Below are 26507 nucleotides of genomic sequence, written 5' to 3' on the forward strand. Positions count from 1 at the left end.
CCCCAACCTGCTGGCAACACTCTTCCTAATGCACCCCAGGAGACCATTGGCCTTCTTGGCCACAAGGGCACATTGCTGGCTCATGGTCAATCTGTCATCCACCAGCACTGCCAAGTCCTTCTCTGCAGACCTGCTCTCCAGCAGGTCAGCCCCCAGCTTGTCCTGGTGCCTACGGTTATTTTTCCCTAGGTGCAGGACCCTGCACTTGCCCTTGATGAACCTCAGGAGGTTCCTCTCCGCCCAGCTCTCCAGCCTGTCCAGGGCTCTCTGAATGGCAGCACAGCCCTCAGGTGTGTCAGCCACTCCTCCCAGCTCTTTCTCTCTGTTTCTTTCTTTTGCTCTGTCTTGCTTGCTTGCTTTCTTACTTTCTTTTACAAACAATTAGTTTTATATCAGAGAAAATCTTGTATAGGCAGAAATTAGCAAAGTTTCCTAAAATCCGAAATGACTGAATTTCAGAGGATGATTTTCTGCTATACTTGTTCGCTTTCACAGGGGAGTGACATACGACGTGCCATGCATGTTACAGTGTACGGAGACATACTGTTAGCTCTGTACGGGACAGATAAAGCAGACACTGGGGCTGACTTAGTTGTGTCTGCATGTCTCGTTTGGTTACGAAGCGTCACGCGTAACCCAGTCTCATTCCGACAGCCTTCAGGAACTACTCACTCTAGCACTGAAATTGCCAAACACGCAAAGCTTTGGTGCTACTCATGGTGAGCAGTCTTGTGGGATGTGTTACACTGCTGTTACATACGGGAAACATGGGGATACTTGTGTGTGTGTTGGGAGGAGGGAGTGTTAATCTGAAAGGTGAAAATACCCATTTAAAAACTGGCAAACTGGTAAAAATGTGCTTTGCTTCTTACATTCTTTGCCATAGAGTAGTCCTTCATGCCTCCTCTTCAGGATGTGGAGTCTCCGTCCCCTGGCAGTACCAGCTGCCTTCTTTTGTGGGCCGTTACGTAATTTCTCCTCACAACTCGACTATTGACAACTTGAACTATTTGTCACATAGCAGTTTAGTTTCTTGGGGCCCAAAATGTTTCATTCCAACCTAAATTATTGAGTGCAATGCAGGGGCATCTAGGGGATATGTGACGTGATGGTCTGCGATATATGGGACGTTAGAAAAGATGATATGATGTTTACTTCTGTCCTTAGACTCTGAAGCTATGAAGATAAGATGGGGTGCAGAGGCATTAGTGGGAGATTGACCAGTTGGACTAAAATCTTACATAAAAACAAGTTACAGATAGTAGAAAATAAAAACGTCCAAGCTCAGGAGAGGTTAAAGTACAGTCAGAACCAAGACTTCAGTGAAATGCAAAGGGCTGCGTACAAGGTAGAATAATGATCCACATGCCAAAGTATAAAAAGAGAAATTGTTTGATAAGTAGAAAGTTGCTGCCTTACCAGCCACAAAAGAGCTTTGAGAGACAGTATGAAAAAGCTCTTAAATTTTCATCCTCGTGTAGCAGCAGTAAAAAAAGAATTATGGGGATTACAAATCAAGAATATAAAACAGACAAATTGGAACCAAAAAAGAGTGTGAGAAAACCATGTTATAAATTTGTATGAATTAGGAGTTGACCACAATATTCATGGGTCCGAGAGTGCTTTTAGGTCCTGGTGGCTGCACTCTTCACTTTGATTTCGAAACAAATATGTTCATCACTGACAAAATCAGCTGTGGTCCATGGTTACTTACCTAAACCTTTACTAAGCCATAAAAAAACAAAACCTGCTGTGCTAACTGAGTTCTGATTACCAATAAGAAATTGCATGAAGTTAGAGCAATGAGTTGTAGTCCTGAATGACTCATATATGATTTTTTTTTTTTTGAGAGAGAGATGCTCTTTTCTCGTTTAGATTGGTTGTATGTGGAGTGCATGGAAAAAAACTTAGCATGTATTGTGAAAGTCTTCATGTCTACTCAATGGGCAAACACCACATTCCTGGGATTTTTAACTCCAGTCTCATAACATAGTTTGGAAAAATAATTGCACATATATTTATGTGCACATATATTTAGGATCTGCTACTAGCTCATATTTGGTCTAAGACTGAATGTAAATAGCGTGGCTAAGAATGAGTAAAACTCAGAGCTTCTGGTTAGCGCTCAGTGTCCTATATACTATACCATCTGCTGCTATAAGCGTCTTTAGGACATGATAATGCATGAACCTGATAACGGGTTAAATAAGAGAGGTGACCAGTATTATTTACTGTGTAAAGCACAGGCTTGATACTTCAGCAATGTGCAATCTATTTATACCTGAACCCCTGCCAGGTAGAATAACTTTGGGCAAATCATGTTGCCTGTCTGCATCTCATTTTACCCATAAAATAGGCATAATTAGTTATGTTTATCTTCTCTAGAAAAGCTTGAGATTTGCTGATGAAAAGTGCTGTGTAAGAGCTAGATATCATTGTTCTTACAGGAAATCAGCTAGTTTTATCAGTCTAGCTTGTAGCTGAGGAAAATGTGTAACAAAAAAAACACACTGCAACATACATCAATAATTACTCTTTTTTTTGGCTCTTGAAAATATTCAGGAATGCTTCACTGTTTTCTTAGAGCTGCCTAGAGTTTTTGCATTAGTTACTCTGCAGACTTGTCCTTCATATCGTTAAATCGAGATCATATTCTACAAAGCCTGCTGTTTGGTGCTGCCATCCAGCAGTATTTGCCTGATGAGGACTTAGACACTCACAAGTGGAGAGGGAACCATTCCCAAGCATATCTGTGGATATAGGAACTGCCTCAAGAGTATCCAGCAGCTCCTCATGCAGAGCTCAGTGTCTGAAATGGATTTACCAGTGCACTGACCTTGACTGTGCCCTTATTCCAAGTATATGTATTACTAGATATCAACAATCTAAACAAAACTAAAACTCTAAGCAACCGAAATATAAACAATCAAAACAACAAATGCATTTGTTGTATTAGCTGACAGCACCCATAATGTCACTGGACAAATATGTAAATACTGACCTAAATCCCTTTGCTGCAGCCTTTTGTATTCACTTTAAATGTTGGAATAGACAGCAGCTCCTGCATGACCAGCAGGCAGGCAAAGCCGAAACCTCCGGGAGGGAGCAGCCCCGAGCACAGAGCTGTGTGACAGTCCCTCTTCCTTAGAGTCAAGGCTTATTGGGGTCTTACAGGATTCGGGAATTTGTACTGGTACTCTGCTATGGAAAGAGGATTTGACTTTTGTGAATTTGGCATATTTTGTTAGCGTTCAATTAATTAAAAACAAACTTTAAACGTCTTTGGCTGAGTTGACAAAATAGACGACTGAGTATGCAGAAACCTGGAGTACTGATCCCAATCCATCAATCGGCTGGACATTAATTGCATTCTTTCCCACTGACTTCAGGAGCAGTGGATCAACCCAAATGTGGTAGACTATCGGGAATCAGCTTTCCAGTGCTGAAGCCAATTACTGTCATAGGTGCTTCTTGAAGCAGGTATTTCACAATGTTAAGGCTCTTTTCCATTTCTTCAGTGGCTAAGGAGAGGAAGGAAGATAATAAAAGTGCTGTGATCATGTGGGCCAAATTCCAGCCTCCTAAGCCTCAGGTATGGTACCACCGTGGACGTTGGTATCAATCGGTTCTCAGTCTCAAGCTTTTGGCTAAGCAGGAAGCATCTGATTTTCACAGCACTGTCTCTTCCCTAAAGAGTAGCAACAGCTAGCGGGCTGAGTATTGATGGAACCAAAAGGCTGCACCAAGTGGGACAGATTATCAAACGTGTATATTTTATCAGCTATACAACCATTTTTTGCAGCATTTACAAAAATAACAAGGATGTACTTTTAGTCGAAAATCTGCTTGCACACAAAACCACAAATGTTAATAATTGGCTAGGTTAGCCTATAATACCTGATCTGAAATCATTTTGCCAATTATATATATGTAAGTCATGTGTGTACGATCAAATGAAAAATTTAGTCCATTCTTCGAAATCAAAGAAACCTATTTTTATATTGTTACAACTTTTATAAAACAGACTTAAAATAGTTGTAAAAGTTTCTTGTCCATTAGTACCAGTGGTTTTTGGTAAGGATTAGACAATTGCTCTTTTACTAAATTTTTGTGTTTCTGCATCATGAGAATCTGTAAAGAGCACAAACGGTTTCATTTTTCCTAGTAGCAATGTATTGCTCATCATAGCATTTCAAACACAACGACCTATCACATTTGCCTGTTCTCCAGAAATGCTATTTTTAGTCTCATTTTCTTTCTTCCCGGTTAAGATTCTACACGTGACGTGTTCAGAACACGTGCCCGCAGTGCTTTGGCCACGTCATTCATGATGACTTTTTCCATCCCTTCTGCTCTTTACCTGCGCCCTGTGTTGTGCTTGACTTCCTTCCGTTGCTTACCGCGAATTTTTCTCGCTTATATCATTTCAAGTGATTGGTGTCATCGCTCCGGAGCACCGTTTCAGTGCTGAAGCAGTAGGCAGCTAGGTGAAATAGGGGAACCCCTTCTGCTGTAGGGCTGTGATCTGCTTTATACACAATAATAAGTATTTGTAGTATTTCCAGATGCTTAAGTCAGACTGATTTCAGTAGCAGCTAGGCAGCTCACTGCCTTTTGGGACCCATGATGTAATTTACTGTGTATAAAATGGCAATAATGCCAGTTACCTGCCTCTGAAATTTTATGAAGATAAAACTAAAGCTAGAATTGTCTTCAAAAATGTTTGACAGCACACTTTTCAAAAGCTTTTTGGAAAAACCTTTTTCTTCACTGTACTTTTTGTTGAGAGATGTGTAAGGAGACGGTTTATTTATTTATTTATTTATTTTTGAGGAGATTGAAAATAAGAGTATTATAGTATTCCAGAATGCTTTATTTTCAGTCGTTTCGGTATTAATTTGTTTGTCTAGTTTGATCAGCGGCAGTGATGGTAACAGGAGAAAATCATGTTAACTGCCAAATGGGGAGACCCCAAGTGCAAGGCAACCCCTGCTTGTTTTGCTCAAGGGAAGGGCCCTTTGCCCCCCTCCTGCTCCACGCTGCAGCTTTTCAAACCCGGGCTCCGACCCGGGTTGTTGCTCCTGCTACTCCTGTTGTGCCGAAGGCATAGGAATAAGAAAAGCAATTAATCTGGAGAAGGTACTATACAGATTCGAGTTAGGAACTTTACTGCGACTTATGTAAAGTTGCCTAAGTCCTCTCATTTTTTGTGTCACCACATTAAGCAAAAAGCTGCACCACTTGGACCCACATTCTCATCCACTAAAATGACACAGGCTCCCTGAAGACAAATCGCTGCACAATAGGAACACTGAGAAAACAAATAATGTCAGAACACTTCCGATATCTGGCGTCTCATGTAACTGTAGGAGTGCAGTAAGTTCCTGCTTTCCTGTGATACTAAAAATAATGTTTCTTACAGGAAGGATTGTTATCAGCAGTAGTATAATTTCTTCTAAATTAGGGAATAACCACAGAAATTTTTCACTTATAATATAATTTAATTCTGGATTTTATTTTTGATTATGGTTGGGGTTAACTTTGATGTTTTCAAAACGAATTTCAAAGCCCATTTATTCAGCTAATTTTGAAGGCAAAAACACACTGAAACTTTTATCCCGGTTGGTAAGCGGTTATCCCCCAGTTTTATTCAAGTTTTCACATAAAAATGCCAGTCGGGAATAAAACTGACAAATATATTCAATCAAAGATGGAATATTTTTTCCTCTTAAGTTGCAAATGGCTTCATTAAAATAAAAGCACCACCTTAGGGATTGCATAAAGCAGAATATTGGTACCTAAATGGTATTTATGACTCGGCTAAATGTAAAGTGAATTAAAATTTAAAGGATTATAGTCAGGTAGGCCACAGACATTTGTCGAGGAATGTCCATTAAGGAGATGAAAGAACCTGCCATCCCCAGCGACGGGAACATGTCAGGTCAGCGGTCAGGCATACCTATACACTTAGTGGCACAGTAAATGAAAAACACCATGGCTGAGCTCTACGGTACTTGATGTTTACTGACGATGTTTTACCGTCAGGAAACTAGAGCAAATAAAGAGCAACGGAGCTAATGATGTGAAATATAGCCTGGATATTTTTGTTTTACCAGTAGGCTTTAGGATAGGCTGCAAACTCTGCTGGTCGCAGCCCTGGCTAAAGGACCGCCGGAGGACCGCGGCAGATGGGGTGGGAGAGGGCCCTTAGAGGTGTCCACGTGGCAGGGCACACCTTTCATCTACGGCCCGAAGGAGATGGAGTGCTCTTGGGTTTCTTAATGTGTTCACACGCAACGGTGGTATGGCTATTTGTGTTGCATCTCCTGAGCTTTTGCCTTTAAGAAGAATGAAATAATTTGCTCAGTTAATTGAACTTACTACATTGAATTCTGGCCTCAGTGGCCAGTGTTTTAGGGCACGGTATGCACAGGATTGAGAGGGCTTCTTGGAAGATTTTTTTTTTTCTTCCATTGGGGTGGTTTCTTCATGGAATAGCCAATGTCCATGTTAACACGCGCTGAGGAGCTGGTCAGGAAGTAGTTTCTCATTACTCGAAGTGTTTGTGACCAAAGAGTAAAATATTCTTCAAGACGTGTGCTTTTAATTTACAAGTGCATTTCAGTGAATACCAAGATTTTCAGCTACAGATTTTAAAAAGCCATTGAAAAAATATTCAGCCGTCTTTAATCAAACGCCTTTGTATGACACCTACCTATGCACCTTTCTGGCTGCATTACTATGGTGTTCTGCTCCAGGTGCTGAAAAGGTCTTGTTTACCTGAAAAACCACTTACATCCTAGAGTCAAAATAATCTGCACTGATGTTTATTCACCCAGCACCAGCCACCTGAATATAGTACAGCCAGCATCTTGGCAATTATTTGTGTAAAGAAGTAGATCTTGTGCAATTCACTGCCTTTCATAAAGATGTGGCAAATTTGCATAGCACTCATTCACATACCTTTATTTATTTCCTACAGCTTCTAGCCAGCTACTCCCTATTGTAAAGCATTTCCTGGCCCCATGCTTTCCCTTCTCCTCTTCTCTGCTGCTAGCTGCAAGTCCTTGCACAAGCTTACCGGTGCAGAATTTGCACCACCGTTTGTGTCACCTCTCAGTGTGGCCCTCTGTGTTTAACTTAGCATATTCTAATACTATAAAGCTTTAAATCCAAAGGAATGCGGGATGGAATATATCTATTTATTAGAATATTAGCATTTCTAACATGACATTTTACACAATGCTTTGAACCACATGGTGCATATTCCTTTATTTAAAGAGTATCTCTTCTTCCGAATATCTCCTTTCCAATTTGGACAGATTAGCTAAGTGGTTAAGTGGTGTCCTTTCATTATCCATCTGCTTTGTGCTGTACAAGTATCTCTGATAAGATAGGTGACTAGTGGGATGCTTTGTTCAAAGTATATGTCGTTATAGCTGTGCTTTGTGTTTACATTTTATATGTTTTATTTCTCGCTTTATTTTTTTAGAGTAAAGGATTATTAATAAAAAGTGGGCATTTGCAGAGCAAGCTACTAGACATTGAGGATAGTTTTTAAGTAGAATTTCTTCTCTGTCTTACTTTCTACCTTCACTTAAACCTTCAAACACTCAATAAAAACTAATGCTCTAGTGACAGTTTGAAAGACTCTAACAACTGGGCTTTGCAGGTTAAGAGTCTGTTTAGAAGCATGCGGCTGGCTTTCAGCGGTAGTGCACGTGCCCTGTCCGCATTTGAGAATGAAACCAAATCTTTGAAATAGCTATGGGGATTTGCAAGGCCGGTTTGTCGTTCATATTGCACTGAGCCAGCACAGAGGCAGAGCAGGCACGGCTCCCGCTGCAATCTCGCTCCTAGAGGAGAGAGCCTGCTCGGGTACTTGCGGGCCTTTGCGGCTTCGTGGTCAGCGGGGTGGCTGGGAGCAGCCCGGACGCAGCCAGCCCTGCAGTCTGCTGCATGGCTTACGCCTCAAGCTGGTTTCTGAAACCTCTTTTCTTTCTGAAGAATTCCCCCAAGTGGCATTCGTGACTCAATAAAGCTGGAAGACAGAACTTAAAATCCAATTGTTAGGTTTTCTCAAAGCCTAATCTGAATGAGTTGTGACTAAAGCATGCAAGGGGAAGAGGAGAAAACAGGGAATTCATCTTCCATCAAATCGGAAAGAAAATTAAAAAAAAAAAGATTTTGCACCATTTTTGATTAGCATCATGAAATGGGTGATTTCACATCAGCATCTCCTGACAAGGAATCAGATCCTATTCATATGGAGAAAAAACAGGCTTATTCTGTTTGCCTTTGTGATATTAAGAATTGCATTTTAAGTGCTTTAGCTTTGTAGAGCAAGAGGTTCTGGGAGGGATGCACAAAGGGAAAGCATATTCTGTTAGGCAAAGGCTAATGGGGTTGCATCACCAAACAGCGAAACGTTTTCAAGGAGGGTGGATTCAGAGTGGTTACTGAACACTGTATGTTACAAGTAAATGACTCTAGTGAGAAGGAAGTGAACCAGAGCCAATTTATTTATGATGATAAGCTCTGAGACACTGTACATTTTTGACAGTTTTCAGCTGGTTCGAAGGAAGATAACTGTAAAACTGGGTTACAGAGATTTGAGGAGTATAACATGCTGCATATAAATAAAGTACATGAGAAATTTGTCTTTAAACTGAGGTACAAAAGTAAAATTAAACTATAGATTCTTTTGATTTTGCTAATTCCATTTTGCAGCTATGGGGACTCACCAAAGTACCAGGGTGAGACCATCCGCAATCACAGAAAGAGGCAAAGAGGCAAAAAAAAGCAATGCAAATCTCACCTGTTCTGGGGTGGGATATGCTGCTGTAGGCATAATCTAGAATCCATAATACTCTTGGGAAAAAGAGCTTAAGCAGAAAGCCATGAGGAACTCAGAGCAGGGACAAGAAAAGAGAAGGATCTTGTACATGCTATGGTAGTTGGTCAAATGTGGGTAATACTTGCAGTATGAAGAAGACTCAAGAAATGCATTGAATGATATAGCAAGAGTACCAGCATGGAGACTTATACATCAAAATCAGTATTATTAGTTCAAAGGAGTTTGTTATGGGAGCCTTGTTGGAGAGGTAAATGAATGTTGCTGTCAGTCTGAGAGCAGGGCACTTTATTAAGCTGAACTTGAGTAAACAACTCTATAGTAGAAGAGATTTTTTCAATTATTAATATTAAAGAATCATTTTTTTAAAAGCTATCAATAGTAAAATATAGGGCTTATGTGGCTGAAATTATCTCATTTGAATAGATTTGAGTATGGGTGAAATCACTTTGCAAAAAGTACCATTTATCACAACTATACCTCGTTTCACCCACCAGGTATGCTGCAAAGGGGCAGGAGCATGAAGCGACTGAGAAAGACAGAAGTTGTCCTCCAGCAGACAGGGGTGCTCTCAACAGAGCACAAAATGGAGTGGAAAAGCCCAGTCTTCCCACAATTCATGCTCTTACAAAGATTTTGCTTGAAGGTAGAAGCTAAAAAGAGGATTGTGACAGGCTCATTTCTCTGGGAAAGAGCAGGGGAAACAAAATAGGCAGATCATCAGTCACTGCAGAAAAATACTCAGCAGAATAGGGGACCTCACAGAATATGTATAAAGGAAATATTTTCCATGGCCTATGAGGGAAGAAAAATACGGGAGATGACTGATACCAAATGCTTTTCTGCTACTGGATGCCTCAGCAGGGTTCTGACAGGTGACCATGTATTTATACCTATGTAGCAGACCCTTTAAGAAAGAGTTTCCCCAAAGAAATCATTTGGGTTATGATTCAGCACTTGAGGTAGATAATAAGAAAACAAAATTCATTTTTTAACACCTGGAGCAACGATAATGTTTGATATTTAAAGAAGGTATTTTGATGCCACAGATACATTCTGCAAGAAATTCTTCATCATGAAGTACCAGCTTTGCTGGACTAAAATGATGATAATGTAAATAATGGTGGAGATACACTGGAGGAGAAATAGCCGAGAAGTCTGCACAGAAAGGTAATCATTAAGTGAGACAATCATCAGTGTGTTCCCCAGCTGATGAGGAGCAGGTCCCTTGCTTTCAGGGGGAATTTCCCCAGCTGCCTTTCCTAGCAGCCGAGAGCATTCCTGTGGGAAAGCATCCAGAGGAGGTGGCAGGCTGATTCGTGTCGTTGGAAAATGAGAGTTGTACTGGTGAAAGTCCTGCAGCTTCACAGCTGAACTGCACGTGGCCAGGAGAAACGGTGGTTTCAAGTGTGAGCCAAACTGAGCATGGAGCTTTTTTGTATGATGAGCAATAATACCTGAATATTAATATCTTACAATTAATAGGAGAGATCACTGAGCTGAAGAAGTCTGGTTTCCAGTAGGCATAGACTAGAACTGAGGCATGGGCACCACCCCTTGCTGTACCTTGTCACTGCTGCACAAAGATCCCTTCCACAGTTATACTTTTTATACTCTTCTTTATACAGCTAGGAGACAGGCTAGCAATGAAGAGGAAAAGCTTTTGGCCTTGTTTCTTTAAAAGGGATTATTCTTGCTTTTAAGCAGGTTGTTATTAGTGAAAAATAATGTAGGTCTGGCAAAAATACCAGAATATGAATAATTTTGTTTTGCTGTTACAACTAAGGTAATTACAGCCCTTTCAAGCTGTACATATACCTGAAGGACATTTGCTGATTGCCATCATATTTGGGAGTTGAAAAAAAAAAAAAAAAAGGATTAGTTAAGTGTGGAGCTCTTGAGCTGGGTGCTGTACGTATCAGAATGAACTGAGAGGGAAGCTTGCAGTCTCTCAGGGCAGGCATGGGGGAAGGTTGTCAGCAGGTCCCACTGCTGCAGGACCTGATTGCTCATGGTCAGCACCTGCCACCAATTTGGAGCCAGAGCAGATCAGATGAACAAGCAGCTGGCTGGGCCTCCTCTAGCCTCAGCAAGCCAGCCAGCCAGCTGCAGTCACCAAACATCTATTGGTGCTTCCCACAGCCCAACGAGGTAAGTGTGACACAGCTTTTGGCTGTTGGTGTGCACTATGCAGTCCTGTGTGTTGTCTATCCTTGTTCTGGAGAATTTTAGTTAAATATTTATGGTGTTAATAATAAATAAATGAAGCCGTGTGGTTGTGGTACAGTCCTGAGTTGGTCAGAGCTCTATAGTAAGTCTGCCTAGGTGTCTCCTGATTGTGGGCTTTTCCATGAGGACCAAAAGGCTTTAAACTCAACAAAGCCAGGCTTTATTGGAGTAAAAGTAAGGATAATTTTAAATGGAGAAAGTTCAGCATGGAATAGGGAAGAGAGAAATGATGTCATGCTGTGTCTTTGTGGGCTGCTTCTAGGCTCGGTTTCAGTCAGCTTGGTGGCTTTCTGAGTTGTGGCAAATTCTGTGTCATGATGAAATGGTCTCTGAGAGATCTCCTTTTTGTCAGGCATCTTTGTCTCTTGGCGGTCTCCCCAGCTCCTCCTGTGTCCCCTTGCCGTGCTTCTGCACCCTGGGACCTCTCTGCTTCTGCCTGCTGAGCTGGTGTTCCCAGGGCACCCTTTCTAGGGGTTTCAACCTTTTGGAGGAGTCTATAATACTTGTGAGCTAAAGACTGTCATTTGAGCTACTGATATATTACAGGTCTGTGAAGGCTTGTGGCAGGTCTGCTCTGGAGCCTACTGGCTCTTGCTTGGGGAGAGACAGAGGAAAGAGAGAGGGGAGAGAGGAATAGCTAATATTACTAGCTGAAGATCCAGGAAAACTGGTCTCTGTAGCAAAACTAGAGTTGACTTGTCTGCACTTCAGCAAAAAAAAAAAAAAAAAAAAAAAACCTATCGTTACAGTAGACTGCTATTCTCGTTTTCCTGAGGTAGTCCTACTTCAATGTAGATAAATATATTAATATGCAGTGAACATAGTTTTGCTAGATACAACACAGCTGATATGTGATGATGGACCAGATCTAGGCCTGGGTTTGAGCAGTTTGTGATGGAAGTGGGTATATGCCTATTAGTACTAGTTGCTGCTAATTGCTTAATAGAAAAAAAGGCATTAAGATGGCTAATGGAAAAGAATTCCAAATTACAATTTCTCCTTAATTCCGTTAAGTAACAGTACTGTAACAGTGCAATATATACTGTGTCTAGATTTCGTTTTGTCAGCAGACAAGAACTGTGCTGAGATAAAGGCTGGAGTTGGAGACCGGGATGTTGTGATAGTGTGGAAAGTCATAATGCTTAACAAGAGAGGTGCCTTACGGGTCACAGGCTACTGTTGTCTTGACCATGATGCAGCATCTACTAGTGGTTTGTGGTCAGTGGTTGCACAAAGCATGGCATCATGTGTGCTGTCCTGATCATACTGTGCTGTCACCTCAAACAGGTGTTGCAGGACAGGTAAAGGGCTTGGCCTCCAGAAGTACAGGAAAAATGCCACGTTAGCTTTTGATGCAACCTGCTGCCTCACCACTGCCAGAATGTTTCAAAAGAGATCAACGAGTCCAAGCTGTGGCTGCAACTAAGGGAAAATATCTGAAGACTTACTTAAAATTATATTTGTGCAATACTAAATATTTCTGTTGTTGGGTTCTGGCTGGGAAGGGAGGTATGGGGTGCTGAGGGTTGTAAAGGTTTTGGCCATGTAGATGCCTTGCAATAAGGCTCACATGCAAACTTATCTTGGCTATCCTGTGGTAGCTCATGGAAAGTGGTGTTAGTTGCTATGGACTGTGGTAAGAGAGGCACCCAGGCTGCTACTACAAGATACAAGCTGTAAATCCATGCTGTGGTCAGCCCACAGTTCCTGTGCTGACCTGTTGGCATGGTCCTACCCTGTATCGTTCACCTCATGTTGTTCCTTGATGCAGGCATGAAGACAACCTGTGGTAGGTTTGCTCTGGTGTGTAAGGGCACATCTCTGGAGAGAGGAAGAGCTCATATTCCCAGCTGTAGGGATTTGTGACGCTATACTGAATGCAGGAGACCTCTGATTTGCAGCAGCTGTGAATGTGGAAATAACATTTTCCCTTCCTGTCAAGTTCTTCTCCAGGTGTATGAAAGAATCAATAGAGATCACTGAGACCCTTATTAATATTTGTCCATGCTGTAGCCTCAGTGACCAAACCTATTTGTCCTAGCAGCAGATTGTTAGTCCTTCTCACATGCATCCTGAACAAAATGTGCCAACTAAGCTGCACACAGCAAGAGTGGGAAAAAACCCCTCGAACCCTGATCTGGCTGTTATGGGAGACAATTATTAGAGTTCTTCACTTGCAAATTTTGCATTTGTGTTAGGCAGCTTCCCACAGTCTCTCACTGTCGCATTCATTCAGAAGCAGAATGGCATTGATGGAGTTCAGCATTTTGGCTCGTTTGTGGCAGTTCTGCCTGGAGACTGGACGTACAGTATGTAACAGAAATTAAACCAAAATTCTGCCCTCAGAGTCATCCGTCTTTACTTGAAAGCACTACTTGGACTTTGCTTGTCCCCCTTTTGTCCTTGGTCAAATACAATTTTAAAACAAAACACTTCAAATGGCAATTTCTGGGCTTCCCTTTGCTAAGCTCTTTCTCCTTCAGAGGCTTCAAAAAATAAAAGCTAGCTTAAAAATCCTAGTTTAAAGCTTCCTTCACCTATTTATCTTTAAAGCAATGCAAAGTGAGGCTATATAATTTTTGTGAATTAATTTGTTTTGTTTGCAACTGGTTATCATCCTACTCCGAAATATTCATGTTACATTTCAGAGAGCACTGTGCCATTTTCTAGATGTTATCAGTATGGCCTTTTAGTTAAGAATTACCACTACTATTACAGCAACTACAAGGAAATGCACTCCCACTCGTTGCTGTGATAAGGCTCCTCACATCCTCCTCCTTGCGATGGTTTCCTTAGTGTTCCACTTCTGCGATGGAGGCATATTTGCAGCAATGATAACAATTTTCAAAAAGAAACTAATAAAATGTGCACATTTTTTTTTTCTTAAGGATTGTGATTTCCTCCCAACAAAACTGTCACTGAAGCTAGTAACCACATTTAGTAGAAATGATTAGAGATGTGTGACAAACTTGCAGCAAAATGTGCAGCAAAACTGGAAACATTTTTCTCTTCATCAGCTATATGAAAAGCAAAGGGGGGGGGGAACATGTTTTTTTTTCTCTTCCTTTCTGCCTGATAGAATACTTAAAATTTGAAGATATGGGAGTATAACTTCTGAATAATGTTTCTGTTAAAATATCAGCCAATTTTTTTTAATAGAGAAAACACATTCTCAATGGTAATCAGATGTCAGTGGCCATTGGTTAGCATCATTAATCAATAGGGATGAGAGATCTTGGCTTATAAAAACAAAGATGGGGAAACAAATACTGTTGCTTTTACAATAATTTGTCAGTAGGAATCTTTGAATAAAGGAGAGAAACTGTTTGCCCCTAAGGGGGCAGAGTGGGCAAAATATGAAGCTAGGTCAGTTTTCAAATGTATAGGATTTTAGATTTGGTAAATATCCACAAATTCAGTTTATTCTATACATTTGACAACTGTGTGAAATATTTTAATAAGGGAGAAAAAGTCATATGGGTTCCTAGCTCTCTGTTGTGCATATATAAAGCTTGGTCGACTCTAAAGGTATTGATGGAATAAGCTTCTGTCATCTTGTTTCTGGTCCTTGCTGAAAATTGCACCCTGTGTTTATCCTAGCGGGGGACTGTCCCCCAGGGAGTCGGAGGTGATGGATGCGGTGGCCTTGGTACTGCATCTTATGCTCTCGAGGGCTTTGTAGGCAGTTTCTGTTGGGAAAGGAAGCGAAAGGGGCCCCGCGGGGTTTCTTTTCCCCTGTGCAGCCCCATTCTTTCTCCCCAGACGCTTGGACTTTGGAAACGAGCAGTGGGATGCAGCTTCCTTGCTTGGAAATCGAGGCCCCGTGCTTGAGCCGAGCGCGCCCTGCGTCCGGAGGCCGGGGAGCCCGCGGGGGGTGCTGACGGTGCAGAGCTTGGTACTCGGGGGGAATACAGATATTTAATTTATTTTTAACTCTACGGCGTTCAGAGTTGCTTGTGAGAGCAGATCCAGATTTTTTTTTTTTTTTTATGTTGTCCTTTAGTGCCCACTCTCGCGCACCGCGCTCGTTTCAGGACGCGCTGCGCTGCGCCGCGGGACGCGTGTCGGCGGGCAGGGGCTGCGGGGGCGAAGTCGGTCCGCACGCGCAGAGAGGGAGCTGCTTGTCTGGAGCTACTTCAGCAAGTGGAGCGCCAGGTGAAAGAGATTCTCTAGTTTTTCGTGGAGTATATAATCGCCCCCTATTTAGGTCAAGGGAAAAACAACAATAACTGGTTGATACCTATTAACAGACCCTGTTTTTTAAGGGTAAGCCCTCTGCGGAGTAATTAAGCTATTACTTGGCTGCCATTTACAGATTACTTTTTTTTGTTGTTGTTTTTTAAGGTGCGTACTGTTTGAAACAGGGTTTTTAAGCAACGCATTTAATGGTGAAAGCAGGTGCGTCTCTATGTCAGGTATTCATCACAGAAACCTGAACAGAGTTACTGAAATACTGGCTTTCACAAGCAAAGGTACATTGTGTGTGTGTGTGTGTGTGTGTGTATTATATATATATTGGGAAGAGGTTATCAATGAGAGAATGGAAAAAGATTGGGGTGAAATATGCAGTGGCCTCTAAAGTGACTTAATAATGTCTGGAAGTCATTTAAATCCTACAGTAGTGTTCAGACAGAGAAAAAAACTAAAATATTTCAGTTCTAAGAAGGATATTTGGCCTATTCATTGTTGGGTGGGAGGACTGTAAAGGTGTTGAACAGTTTGGGGAAAATATAAGTAAATATGCATACACACATGTGCACACACTCTTAAGACATTATAGTTAAATACCAGACCTTCCCTTGAGTTGCATGTGCTTTGGTTGCACTTCAGGGAAGGCTTATCAAGCGAAAAGAAAGGAAGGTTTCTTTTCTAGCACAATGAATGTCTGAGTCGATGCTCAAAGCTGCAAGTGGATTTCTCATTTTTGTACCTTGATTTTTTTTTTTTTAATTGAAAATGCCTCAAGTATTACACTGGTATAATAAGCAAAACATCAGGTCCTGAACATGCCATACAGTAAAGATGATCTATATAGGTTATAAGAGTAATAAAATATAAACCCTAGTCTATACAATGCCATTGTGGCTTACATTTATTGTCCCAGTACTGGAGTATCATGACTGCATTTTGGTTTAAGCCTACATTTTTAACTGAATTTCTATAGCAACAGTAGTTGTGTGCTTAGCTGGAAGTTCTAGTTGCCTGTTGGACTAGGTCATTGTGGCTCATGTGATGATTATTTAAAAGGTTTGATTGGAACATGTTCAATCATTGATGCTGTGCAGTCCCAATCCTGTAGACTCATGCACATAAGAGCAGCAATACATAAGTGGAGGTGACAACGAAAGAAAAGGAAGAGAGTGTGCAAGAGCGCTCAGCATCTACTTTCTTGAATCTGACCTTCTGGAGAAGGACCTGTTGTTACCCCACGTTCGCAGGGTTCAGCTCGCTCGTCCCAGGACAGTGCCTGCCGCTCGTGCCTGCCGCTCCTCGGCTCTCCTGACCTGATCGAGGATGTGGCTGCGGCTGCTGGGTGCAAAGAGATCTTCTTGGTGGGTTTTAGGTGTCCTACAGCACGGAGGTGTTGGAAGCAAAGGAAATGAACGGAAACTACAAGGTGTTCTGAATTGTTTCAGGTGCTTTCCCTAGAATAGGGAATGCCTTGCACACCTCCAGCTGTTTCCTCAAGCCTATGTCAGGAGGTAAAACAAGGCTAAAACAGGCCACTATGTACGTCCGTAGCTAACAGTTGCTAGCTTACTAATGTGTAGTGGTTGTGCTGCTCCCAAGCCAATGTAATGGTTCAGGCAGCTGCTGTGGCAGTATCCAGGGAGTGTGGGGAAGGTTTGCTAAGCCACCATTTTAGAGCTCTTCTCCGTGATCCTGGCTCTACCGGGAAGAGGAAAGGGATGTCAGCATTCCTCCTCAGGAGGCCTGGCATCGAAGGGGTAGCGTTCTCGGTGGTTAGACTGCAAAGCTGTGTCAGGGTGGCTTGTCACGACCGTCCTGGGCTCTGATCTGTTCTCTCACTGGCGTCAGGATACGGGGGTATTTTTGACTCGGTTTCCCGTTCGGGAAGCCAGGACGATGTTACTCGTGTCTCTTGCTGGGCTGCCGCGTTTATCAGTGGATGTGTTCAGAATGCTCTGAACAGGGGATGAAAGATGCTCCAGAGTGCAAAGAATTACCGCATTGTTTTTATTCATGACTTGAGCTGGGTTTTAGCTAGTTGCCTGCCTTTGTATGCTGTGTGCTGGGTTTTTATAGCAATGTCTGTTCTCTGGGTACCTAAGCAGAGATTTTCATTTTAATAGTACATAATTCAAATGCTGGATTCATACCAAATTCACCTCCTCTACACATTTTAACTGCATTATTAATAATAATATGGTTGATTGCTGATGCTATATATTTGTTTTCTAAAGAGCTCGTTGAGAAGCTGGGCGTGTTAATAAGGTATGGTATGTTTCTCCTGTGTTCTCAGCACGGCTCCTGCCTGTAGCACGCAACTGGCACTGCCCATATTCTCTTCTCACTGCTACTAGGCAGAGCACGCAGGCATTTTCAATTCACTAGATCATTCACAAGTTACCTCCAACCCAACCTTGTCATTGCAATTCGTCACACTTACAGTGTATGCTTTTATGTGCAGTATCTCACTGAAGTCTCATCACGCCAGGCCAGTGCCACAGGGTATGAGACAACAACAAAGATCTCAAGCGTAGTTTAAAAGGTAGCACTATAAAAGAGAAAAATAACGGCCGCAGTTGCTGCTAGATATCCTGTTCCCACAGATCCTGCAGCTTTTTCTTTAATTTCAAAGTAAAACTAAGTTGTACGAATGGCTACCTTCTGCACTAGCAGTGCGTGCCCTGTATATCTGGCACTCTGTCCAGCAGGCCAGGGGGGAAAGCAGAAACTCCAGCACCGTGTCTCTAGAGGGAATGTGCCAGGCACTATGCCCACGTGAAAAATGTCAGAGGAGATGTTTTCACTAATCACCTTCTGTCTAATCGTCTGTGGGAACTGTGATGGTTTTACGAATGGACTGCTGGCTGTGTATAGGTCCCGGCTTCGCCACAGGTTTCTGGGGTGTCCTTGGACAAACCATCAAAGGTTGCCTTATCTCTTGTTGAAAGCAAAGAGTTTACTCGACTGTTTAAAGAAAGGAGGGGAAAAAAGACAACAAAATCAATCTTGTGTTCTTCATGTGTAAAATAAGAAAAATAAATTTCTATTGTTCCTTTCACATCAGTTTTGTTAGGCGCTTGGAACTTGACTTTGTGCCCTAGTCTGTTTTTTGTATAGTCCCTAAGGTACTGGACCTCCTGGCCCAGTGAAGACCTCTGCATTCGTAGAAACTCCTGCTGGGAGGAGTTGCGGCACCGTCGTGTGCTCTGGAAAGAGTTAGGAATAGATCCCGCCCTGCTCGTTCTCCTGTTTCCTCAAGTACGTTCGTGAAGTCAGGTGAACTTTGGGGCTCTGCCAGCACGGGTGAGGTTTGACAGTAGCACGGTTATTGGTGTGAGTTTTGGCACAAGTCCTACGCGAGCCTGCCCGTGGGAATTCTAGCCAGCACTGCGCGTCGCTGCCTTTAGCCCTTCTCCAACTCCTCCTTTCCTGTGCACGGAAGGATCTTGAAGCTGCTTTCCTCGGATTGCAGTAAATTAGCCCTAATGTTAGGTATGAAAGCTGCCTCGGGAGAAAGAGCTAGGCTTTTAAACCTATTTACCTGCCTGAATTTATCTATGGTTTCCTCTGATGAATACGGCTATAGCAAGGCTGAAGTTGTGACGCCCGAATGCAAGGTGGGATTGGCGGCGGGCGTGCGGGCGCCGAGCCCCGGCCGCGCGCGAGGCGCTCTGCTCAGCCCGGAGGTGCCCCCCGCGCGAGGCGGGAGCGGGGGTCTCCTTGCCCGTCTTGCGTCTCCCCTCCGTTTTGGGCACGAGCAGGTGCTAGCAGTCGGCACAGCTCTCGGCGGCTTGGGGCCCTGTCGGGAGGGAGGCGAGCGCAGGAGCGATCCTCCTCCTTACTACCCGCCGTACCGCGGGAGGTCGTGAAGCCGTTTCCGCTGGGTTTTAGTTAGGTCCTGGTGAAGTGAGGGGGGTGATCGTGGCTAACTTCTTCCATCGCAGAAGATCTTATATCTCAAAAAAAAAAAAAGCCGAGAGGCGGCCTGAGGCGTGTCCCGCTGGGCCTGGGCCTTGCCGAGCGTCGGCGAGCGAGGCCGCCGGTCGCGAGGAGGGGTACGGCCTTCGCGCCGCCCAAACCGCGTTTCCCCTCGTCAGGTCGGGCCTGGACGTTTCACTGCCGCTTCTCAGGTTTCGCTGAACGCGTCCTCGGGCCGTCGGCATCCGCCGCGGCGCGCTCCTGCAGCGGCCTCGGCCGCCCCGGTCCCCTCCCGAAAGCCAGCGGACTGCAGGCCGGGGCGCTGGTGGGGTCCTCGGGACCGGCTCCCTGAGAAGCAGGATCTCGTTCCGGATAACATGCCAAAGATGCGTTTTCTTGTGGTTTGGTCAACAATTGACAGGAAGAAAAGATTAAATAGTAACGCGAAACTACTGTAATTGCATTTTGGAGGACTTGTGCTGTAAGTGATTACATGCATGGGTGAAACCCGTACATCGGCTCCACAAATACAGCTTGACCTACCTGTATATTTTCAATAAGAAGCAATGTCTCCTATTCCTAAGAAAAAGGGGAAAAAAATCTGCTGTTTTAAGCTATATACAAACGATAAAAGCGAAGACTTCAAAGTGCGCAGCCTTTCAACTCATGCTCAATTAGAATAAAAGTTTGGTTGCTGTTTTAAACATTTATGGCTAACTAACTGTGACAGCATCTCAGCTCTGCAAATGGGATGATTTTGGATTGACTTTTGATCTGACTGACAGTTTCTTATACACTTCAGTGTTGGTTTATAGCATACAAGTCTGCATTTGAATCCACATGTGATTAATTAGAGGTTGTTTATGATCTGTCTGTGTACCTTCACCTAAGAATAAAAGCTTTTTTTAAAAAACTGGACCCATGTTATTAATGAAAGTTAATTTAACATCAGGACTTTTTTTTAAAAAAAAGGAAATAAAAAAATATGTATTTAGCATAGAAAAAATTATAATTAATGCTAAGAATAGATATATTAAACTGTAGTAACAAAGACATCTTTTTTTAAAAAAAAAACTCTAGTTCTATGGTCATTGCAAACAAAACAACAGACTGAATGGGACTTTTTAGAGCGCGCTTACAGCTTACGGGTATCTCAGTGAAAAAAAATCATTTGAGCTTCATTTTTAGCCTTTCTGTATAAAATGCAGCCAAAAAATGTACTTTTATGCTAATCAATCCATCTACCTTTATCGTAAGGGCTCCTGACAACACAAGTGATGCCATAGCGTTTGCCCCACCAAACGCACTGGGGCCTGTGAGGAGCCCGCAAAGAGAAGTGTTAGGACAAATATGAATATAATAACATTTTCTTGATAAAATAATGCTTCTGTGTCACAGAAAACAAAACTGTCAGCGCTCTTTTGTAGGCCTCTCTCAGGCTGAAGAAAGGGTCCTTGACAGTTCCAGCGCTGCCTTTAAATATCTTATTGAAATGTAGATTAAGACTGTACATCTTATAATAGTTGGAAAGCCTTTTCATTTTAAGTCTTGTAGAAAAGCAAGTATTAACTATTAACTTTAGCAGTTATATTTTAGCATTTTTCTCAGGTTGATCCCATCTAGACCTCATATTTAGATTTATTTAAAGAGACAGTAGATTACCTGCCAGTACAGTAGCGCAGCATTGTGCGTTTCTCGAGTCGCCGTAAAGTACGATTAGCTTTATCTGCTGTTAGTGCCACCTCTTGTGTGTTTTACAAAGGCAGCATGTGTACAGTGATACTGCCAAAAGTCAAGGATGCTTCAGTGTTCTTGGTTAATGTTTAGTACTTTCAAATGTTTATACCGCAGACTGAGGTTAATTTGTGCGATGTAAAATGGCTTTGAAGTTTGTTCCTTAAGCAGGGCTTTTTCATACATTCAAAATCTTCTGTAACTATGAGATAATGATTATCTTGTTCTTTTAATATAATGACACAAAATACTGTTTAGTGTAGGTGGTTGTTATCAATCAAGATTTCTTTGCTTTCGCTTGTTTTGCAACAAACTCTTTATCCACTTCACATATAAAGCAATGGTTTTTTTTTGGGGGGGGGGGGGGAGGTAGAGGGGACGCTGCTGAGGTTTCAAATTTTTGGTGCCTAACTTTGGACTCTTTGAAAGGAGCTATTTTTTCAGAAAATTCTTAGCCATTAACACCAGAAAGTCAGGTTTTTTGCAAGTGTTGATCTCTTGCTGTGAAATAGGAAAAGTTGAAAGTACCTATAATCATGAATCATTTCTGAATATCATGTCTGTGCATACAAATCTCTGCTGGAACCCAATACACTAAATAAGCTTACAGAAATCTTGACCTATAGGTAGGAACCTGGGTATGACAAGGCAGCAGGGTTGGTTGTTTAGTTGTTATTATTTCTTATATAATCTATATGATATATATATAATCTTGATTTTTTTTTTTTTTTTTTTTTTTTTGGTGAGGCTTAGGTATCAAAAGAATAACTATTGACCGAACAAATGTGATTTAGAGCTAATTGGAAGCCAGTAAGCATACTGCTTATACACTCTGACCTTTCAGAACGGGCCTCTGCTTTAAACAAGTGCAAGAAATACGGTGCTTTAACAACAGTTGTGCAGATTCATATTTGCTGAATGTATATAAATAAATATTTGAATACAGATAAGAAAATATTAGCCTCAGCTTATGTGAGATGGGAACTGGGCAGCAAAAGAAAATGATTCAAGAATGAAAGAAAGATATAGTCTGAGGAATGCAGTTATTCAACTCAAAAGAATATTAAAATACTACAAGGGAATTTTTCGAAGTCCTAAGGTAGACGTTAAGGGCACAAATAGACAGCATATGAAATACAGGAACTGTATGAAAGATACTACTGGATATTTTTATGGTCTTTGAGAATGTCCAGATATTCCAGGAGACTGTCTTTTCTTCTCTTTTCTCCTGAACCTTTGGCTGCACTTGAGTTTGAGACCTACCCTTAGGTTCACGTATTTGGGCTTGGATTCTGTGAGGGTCTATCAAGAGCGGGAGGAAGAAATGTTTTGCTGGCATATTCAATCGCCAAGTTAAAATCCTTCAAAAAGGGAAAAATTGGAAGGGATCTCTCCTCTCTCTCTCTCTCTCTCTCTCTTTTTTTTTTTCTTCTTTTTTTCCCCTCTCTCAATGGTGGAATATTTTTTCCTGGACTTTGTGTAAGTTGTATTAAAGTTGCAGAGTAATTTTGAAGAGATTTAATGCACGCCAAGCTTACTACATGAAGTCAATTTAATTTTTTGAGTGTGTGATTTCTCTTACTGTCTCTTATTTTCTTGTTTCTCTATTGCTGTTATTCTTCTAGACTATAGCATGCTATATTTCATGTATGAAAACATGGAAGGCAGAAGATTAGTATCCCCCTTTATATAGGGAATTGGTTGCTTTGGAAAAGAAGCAAAAATAAAATAATATGATATTTTGTTTTGATGGGTTTTGTCCTTTGTGGAAAACTTATCTAGAGCAGGTTTTTCACCACTTTTAAAGTTGCTCCTAATGAATACAGGTATCTTTATAGAATTTTCAATAATGCCCGAGGAATGCTATTACGTAACTAGCTTGAAATAATCTGGAAGAGCATCATCTTACACACACTTAGTCACGAAACTGCGCTCTGTGCTGCGCTAGGTGCCTGCATCCCAAGGTTTAGTGCAGTGCCATGCGCAGTAATGGGAAGAGTGTTCAGCTCAGCCGACTGCTTTGTAACGATTCGTGGAAAGAATTTTTTCTCAGCCTTGAAATGCAAGTGAAAGTTTTCATTTAAAATGGGGTAACGCTAGAATAGCACCAGTAAAATCAGTGCAGTTACTCTGGGTTTATATTCATGAATATGAAAGAATTTTGTTCCCCCAGATCTTACTTTGAGGTTCAAATAAAACTGAAAAGTTAATGAAGCTTGCTTAAAAATGCAGTGTTGTATTTGATTTCGAGCCAAACCCATGAAAAATAATTGAATTTCCCATAATTTTGATTAAAAATAACAATCAATTGCTCCAAGTTTACTCAAAACTGAGCCTAGAGATTTCCATCAGCCAGATTTGAGGAATTCTTGAAAAACTTTGGAATTCCATCAGATTTTGGATGAATCTAGAATGAGATTTATGTCCAGTTACAGAATCCAGATCCATGCAGAACTTGCCTCATTTCCTGTTTTGTAATGAACACAATTCTGACCAAGTTCTCTGCATAAACTCTTGATGGGTCACAACGATCTATGCTGTGAGTGTGTGTGTGTGTGTGTGTGTTTTTTTTAATTATTAAGAGTAACACACTGGACATGGTCAGACGTGCTCTGTGGCAGGAAGGTATCCAACATTATGATTAAGATGCCTACTTTAGGAAAAGATTGTTTTTCTGTCTTCCAAATTTTGCTTTGGGTCAGTTTTTCTCCAAGTGATACGATTGTCTTACCTAATTCTTTGTGGTTGTTACCTGGTGAAGCATGCAGGAACATTCAGAGAGAACAAGACCCAGACTAATAATAGTAATTAGGACTGAACATCAAAGAGCTACAGAAATCCCACTTAATGCTTTGCGTGCTCTTGTGCTCCCTCTACTGACTCTGCACCTGTGAATGACTGACAAATGCAATTGCTAGAGCAGGGTCTTTTCCTGTTGATATCTCTGGGGGGAAAAAAAATCTTTCTTTTATTAAAAAACTTACCGTCCATCTGTGACTTGGCGTTAATAACTGACCTCATGAGAGGTCCTCATAGGAGAGGCTAAGGAATGCAGGAGCTGTCGGAAGACAGCGGCTATGAGCGTAGAGAGTAGCGGCACCTTTGCTGCATCTATTGAATCCCTTTAAATGCAAGGAGATTCTGTGCAGTCATTGAAATCCATGGCAAAATCCTGGCTGCAGTGGAATCAATGACACTTTGGTGTTGAATTTAGTATGACATTTTTTCACTTTAGGGATGACTGAAAGGTTTTGAATTCTTGAGTATGTTGGAATAAAATTGAGATCTCTTAACTTGTTTTGATCTGAGCTTCTTTCAGTTAACAAAAGTCCCTTTTGTACAAGCTAAACTGTATAAACCAGCTCACTGAAGACACCTTATCTGAGTGCAATTTTGACGTTGTCCTCAATGTGGTCAAAAGCCTTCTAGGATTCTTGTTTTAAGTCTGTTGGGGTGAAGCTGGAAGACTTTGGAAGATGGTTTCAGGCCAAATTGTTCAGTTTGCTCATGGCTCAAAATATTTCAGTTTTGATACTGAAAAATAAAGTACATGGCTTTCATTTGACTTATGTTTTCTTAGCTTTCGTTTATATATATATATATATATATAAATATTTATATGTTTTAATTTTTTTTCTCTAATCACTGACTGACTAGTGATGGGACCACTTCTTGGGTGAGAATACTCTGCAGGTGATGGCAAATTTGTTCTTGGGTTATTGGCATATGCATAGCAATTTTAAAATAATTTCTATTTAAAGAATAAAGCTGGATAATGCAGGTGTATCTGGGACATTATAGAAAATGTGAGAGACTGAATCTAATCTGTGCTCTTAATTCTTTAGGTTGTTGTTTCTAATTTGATTAATTTCCCCCCCAAGTATCCGTCATCTCTGTTCTTGCCATGCTGGGATTGGAAAAAGTGGCCACCCTGGGTGGTTTTCCTCCTTCAACCAGAGGTGAAAATTCACTGCAGCTGCTGTATTTGAGTCATGTGCAGTGACTAGTTTGAAGTGTGAATCTGTCATTTGCTTAACAATTTTCCACACTAGAGTCTTCCCAGATTGCTTCTCCCTGTTGCAGCTTTTCCCAGGAGTTCTGGTGGTAACCTATAGCTGATGCCAGGCACACAAGCCTTGCAATAACATATTTCAACATAATTTTTTCTTACACAACCTAAGCAAAATTTTCTTAATTAAAACCCAACTACTTAAATTCTTATGAGATTTATGTCTTATTGAAAGATCAAACTCACCTATTTTTAAAGATTACATGAAGATTCACAAGTCTTTGCTGCCTAGGGTTAACCTGAGCTAGGCAGACTCATTAGGACCATGAAATGGTCCTAAATTGTTTTTCTTCCTTCTGATGAGAAACCACCAGGAATAAGCAAACTTCAGATAGTGTGAACTCATGTGCCTAAACAGCTCAGAAGAAAAGAAAAGAAAAATCTATGCAGCCAAGAAGTGAAATATTTGTTTCAAACAACTCCACTGGGATGCTTTAAGAGCCCACTAGATAGATTTAGGACATCTGAGTTTTATTTTAAAGTGGGTCAGGAGTTCTTTATTTTCATAGTTGACCTTAACTTTTGCTTGTTGGACGGTTCAGTTTTGGCTGCTTTGTAAGCTGTAACTGGTGCAGAATTACTCCAATATGCTAGTTTGGTTGCATATGATAGTTGTTTTATGTGGTTTGAGGTCCAGTTTATCTGTCTCTGCCCAGGGATGGTTGCCTTCAAGAAAGCAGTGGGAGTGGAAACGAACATCTGACTTCCATCACTTGTAGCGCGAAGGAGCACTCTGAACGGCAGGCTTGACTGCAGATTGTTTAAGGGGATGCTGATCATCTGCCTGGGTTTAAACAATTAATATTTTGGAATTAATTAGAAAACAGAAAAAGTTGAGCTCTTATCAGTGGTATCCCCAGAATCAACCCACTAACCCTGCAGTTTTGTCTGAGGTGAAGGGAAATGGCCGTCTCACAGAAAGCAAGTACCCAAGCTGGGCTTGAAGCTCATGCGGCCAAGTAAACTGAGCCACGGTGTCCGGCAGGTGCCTTCTAGGGAAGTTCTGCTTGGCTGGCAGTGGAGAAGCCAAAAACACTTTCCTTGGCTGAACGTTTGCTTTGCTCCCTCTTCCCTGCAAATAAATAAATAATGCAGCTCCCTGCTGCTCTTCCTTGGAAGTAAAAATGTTAGGCTAAGTCATGAGAGAAGATTTACTAGGAAATGGCCGCGTGGGAAACGGCATATGGTGACAACTTTGTCAAAACAATGTGTTTTATTGCATTTCTGTCTAAGTATGCTATATAAATACCTGTGCTGAGTGAAATTCTGAGCTTACTCAAGTTGGTAGCAAAATTCCCATTTCACTTCAGTGAGACCACTGTATCTTCTGTCTTGCGCATCTAACGTGGATGAGGTTAGTCAGAAGTGGGGCTGTCATGTGAGAACACATTTCCTTGTGGTGGAGGCACTACAGCCTTGGGTTCTGTCCGGGGCCCCAAATTTCTTCAAAAGCCTCTGTTTTCATTGCTTTTCTTCCTTTCTCACTGCCAACTGGGATGTCAGGAGGCATCA

The sequence above is a fragment of the Rhea pennata genome, chromosome 6, assembly GCF_028389875.1.
Source record: "Rhea pennata isolate bPtePen1 chromosome 6, bPtePen1.pri, whole genome shotgun sequence".
Classification (NCBI taxonomy): domain Eukaryota; kingdom Metazoa; phylum Chordata; class Aves; order Rheiformes; family Rheidae; genus Rhea; species Rhea pennata.